The sequence below is a fragment of the Dipodomys merriami genome, unplaced genomic scaffold, assembly GCF_024711535.1.
Source record: "Dipodomys merriami isolate MVZ:Mamm:240054 unplaced genomic scaffold, mDipMer1.0.p SCAF_81, whole genome shotgun sequence".
Taxonomy (NCBI): Eukaryota; Metazoa; Chordata; class Mammalia; order Rodentia; family Heteromyidae; genus Dipodomys; species Dipodomys merriami.
In genome coordinates this window covers 2,323,858-2,328,322 of record NW_027206413.1, presented here as the reverse complement: position 1 = coordinate 2,328,322, position 4,465 = coordinate 2,323,858, and positions in this window count along the sequence as shown.

Sequence of the window (4,465 nt, the reverse complement as noted above, 5' to 3'; positions counted from 1 at the left end):
TACTTCACCTCTCCACACAGCTGCTCAGGCCCTGTAATAAGCCTACTCTTCTCTGCCCTTGATTTGGCATGAAGGGGCAAGTAACTGGACCCGAGTGTGAAACTCCTGGAGTTTGGGCCTAAGACCTAAAATTCCAATTTCAGGTGGACTAAGAATGATCGACCTTAAACCAACCCCGAACAAGTATTGATTATGAATCACATCTTAGTCACATATTCCTACCAGTATCTCTTGCAACCCGATAGCTATCATTAAGAGACAGAGGCTGGTCAGTATTGAGATAATTTCAGAAGAGGCTCAGATGAAGTATCAGGCAGTCCTGGTTAGAGTTTCACAGTGAAGCCAGAGACCGGTATAGGGCCAGCAATCCTTAATTGTTTAGTGGAAAATGTTGCAACAGTAAAATTTCCATACTTCTCACAGTACAAATCCTAATAGATCAAGGTTATTCACACAGTAACTGGCAATTCCATGAACTTTCGAACCATTCAGGTGATCACATGTCTCTGCTGGGTGTTTTAAATGCCTTTGAAGCTGGGAAGTTCCTTTAATTCTGGTTAAATATTACAAAACACATGCCTGATTTGAATGGGAAAATGACAAACTGTGAGCAAAGGGGGACAGAAGACACTTGGACTCAAAGCCATCACACATGCGTTAGAGTCTTTCCTAATAGTTTGAGTTTGAGTAAACACTGTTGCTCTGAATTTCAGTATCATTCAATATTGGCCTTATAATGATGTCACATAAATATATTTTATATGGTAGAGTATCATAAAGCTAATTCAGAGCCAGTGTTGAATCAGATACAGGAAGAATAACATGTATGTATATTTATATGTGCATACATATGTGTATATATAGTTTTTATCTCACTCATTAACCTGTGCTTCATGCAGAACTTATGACCTTGGTTAGCTATAACTTACTGTAATACTAGCTTAACAACTACAAAGCAAAAGCCCTAGTGAGCATAAGGTGGCTCAAAGGAAGCAGTGTTTTGTCAACTACAAAGCTATGTGAGACTGTAAGGTGGCTCATTATTTGCATAAAATATTATTTGCATAAAATGTTATTTCTACAGGGAGGCCAGGGGCTCATACCTGTAATCCTAGCTCCTTAGGAGGCCAAGATCTGAGAATTGTCATTTGAAGCCAGCCTGGGCACTAAAGTCTGTGAGTGTCTTATCTCCAATCAACCACCAAAAGGCTGAAAGTGGACCTGTGGCTCAAGGGGTAGAGTGTCAGTCTTGAGGGAGAAAGTTAAGAGATAGTGCCCAGCCCAGCCCTGAATTGCCCTGACAGCACAGTTCATGAAACTCAAGAAATCAGAAGAGAAAAGGAAGCAGTCAAGGAAATTGGTAAAGCAAATGGGAGAGAAAGGCAGGAGATTCCAAATTCTTACTCTGTATCACTTCAATACTACAAATATGGATTCTACTTATATTGATCTTTCTTAGTACTTTTCAAATCAGGAAAATAAGTTTACATAATTCCTGGTATCTCCTTCAGTGTTTACCTGGGAATTCCATGGATGTACATTAAGTATCCCCTGAAACTAAAGCCTCCCTGTGCTAATTACATTATTCCTGACAATAATAATGCCCCTATTGCTTCTATACTGCATTAAGCTTCCAGAGACATTTATTAGCTTCTTTTAGGATTAGGATTCAATAGTGAAACCATTAAAATATCATTTCAGTGGAGTGTGGTGGCTCATACCTATATTCCTAGCTATTTGGGAAGTAGAAATTGGGAAAATCACAGCCAACCTGGACAAAAATTGGAAAAATTCTATCTCAACCAATTAAAAGTCTGGGTGCAGACCTTTAATTCTTCCCATGTAACTATCATCTTAGCTACATGGGAAGAATAAATAGGAAGATAACAGTCCAGGATAACCTAGACATAAATATGAGAACTGCTTTAAAAAGGAAAGTGAAAAAGCTTAGAAGCATGGCTTACATGATACAGCATCTGCCAATCAAGCATAAGGTCTGGTGTTCAGATCTTATTGCTGGAAAAGAAAAGAAAAAAGAAAGGAGAGAAAGAAAAGAAGGAAGGAAGGAAGGAAGGAAGGAAGGAAGGAAGGGAGGGAGGGAGGGAGGGAGGGAGAAAGGGAGGGAGGGAGGGAGGGATGGAGGGAGAGAAAGAAAGAAAGGGATTCAAATAGAGCCCTCTCTCCTCTGTGTTGGGTAAATCTTTGTGTATCAATGCATAGAATGGCCCTCAAAGCAGTTTTTGTATCCTCTGTTCTTGGCAGAATCCTACAATCCCACAAAAGCTGTTACCTAGAGACAGATGATTTCCAATATCCTATTTATTGCCACTAATTCAATAAGTCACTGAATTCCAATATGTGGCTAAAAGAACACTAACAACGTACCAACTTGAACCTGAGCTCTGCCTGTTAATACACTCTGCAACTTCAAATCATTGCCTAATGTTTTTTAAAGTCATTATCTTTCCTTACCAAGGTGGTATCCTTACCACACCTCAGACACCTAACGAAATAATGAAATGTGAAATCTCTTTTATAAACTAAGGTATTTCATAAAGGTCAGGTGTATCACTTGCTTATGACCTTCAGAATGCTACCTAAAAATGGCACATACACCCACAGCCACTGAGACAATTAAAAAAAAACCTAGGAGTTAAATGATAAAGATCACTCTCAAGAGGAGGAAAATACATTCCTCCCTCTTCTCCTAGAACCATGGAGGTTAAGGCATAGAGGTAATAAATTCAAAGCCATAAGTTCCAGGCCAGCTTGGGATACATAGCATGACCCTGTTTCAAAAAGAAGGAAAAGAGAGGAGGATTGAGAGGAGGAGGAAAAGAAGAAGGAAGAGCCAAGAAGAGGAAGATAATATCTCCACAATTCAGCCCCACATTCTGCAGTCATTGAGCCCCAATGTTCTTTAATATCTATTTACTTTTCCTTCCTGGGATGGAGATTCCCCCCCCCCCCCACACACACACACAAGTCAGCCCAGCTGGAATGGTCATTCAATCAGCAGAGCTATCAGAGCAAATAAACTTCACGTTATGAGTCCAATTGCCTGAAGCTCCCACAGTATGAAAAAAGTGTTGTAAATGCCTCTCTCCCTAGTCACTGAAAAAGAAACATCAGAATAGTCAGCTTCCAATTAAGGTTGGTAAAACCATTATTATTATTACCAAAGTGGATAGAGATCTAAAACCCATCAGTGTGGTGTCTATTAAGTATAGATTAAAGCCAGGCGCCAGTGGCTCATGCCTGTAATCCTAGCTACTCTGGAGGCTGAGATCTGAGGATTGAGGTTCAAAGCCAGCCTGGGCAGGAAAGTCCGTGAAACTCTTATCTCCAATAAACCACCAGAAAACCAGAAGTGGCGCTGTGGCTCAAGTGGTAAAGGGCTCACCTTGAGCTGAAGAGCTGAGGTACAGCACCCAGGCCCAGAGTTCAAGCCCCACAACCAACAACAACAACAACACAAAAATGTGTAGATTAAATCTAACAGGACACCATGCTATATATGTGATGGTACTCCAAATAATTCTAACCGCCTTTGTGGCACCATGCTACAGACCTGAAGAGAGCATGAAGAAGGAGAATGTGCTATGTCAATGCAGTTATTCTGAGCAAAGAAAACATTCATCACAGGAAACAGCTAACTCTTCTTTTGGTCAGGTTTGTGAAGGGATGATCAATTTTGTTCATTTTTTTCAAAGAACCATTTTTTTATTGTTGGAGTGATATACAGAGAGGTTACAGTTACATAAATAAGGTACTTTTCTTGATGAACATTGTTACTCACTCCCTTGTTTTCTCCCACATTCCACCTCCTCCCCCCTTCCCCCCGTAAAGTTCATTTCCAACATAGCGCCTTGTGAATATCACTGTTGCTTTGGTTCACCCTTTGTCCTTTGTCTTACCATTTCTGTGATTCCCTTTCCCTTCCCCAAATCAAATAACTATATATGTTCAAGACATAGGGTACCAGGGCTGGGAAGGTGGCTCAGTGGTAGAGCACTTGCCTTGCATGCTTGAGGCCCTGGGTTCGATTCCTCAGCACTACACAAGAAAAAAGCCGGAAGTGGCACTGTGGCTCAAGTGGTAGAGGGCTAGCCTTGAGCTGAAGAGCTGAGGGACAGAGCCCAGGCCCAGAGTTCAGGCCCCACGACCAGACCCCCCCCCAAAAAAAGACATAGGGTACCAAAATCAAAAACAGTCACAAAAGGGGATAAACCAAAGGGAAAGAAAAAAATGAAAAAAAAAGGAGAAAAGAAATAACTTCACACAGTACAACCCCCCCCAAAAAACCCACACTCTTGTTTCCATATCTTGGATTCATTTCGATGAGCATCATTTTATGCTGTCATATATGCTGTCATAGCTATTGAGCTATTGCTTAAGCGATTGCTTAGCTCTGATAAGACTATCCTAGACATATACTAATTATTACAAATGAGACATATACTAA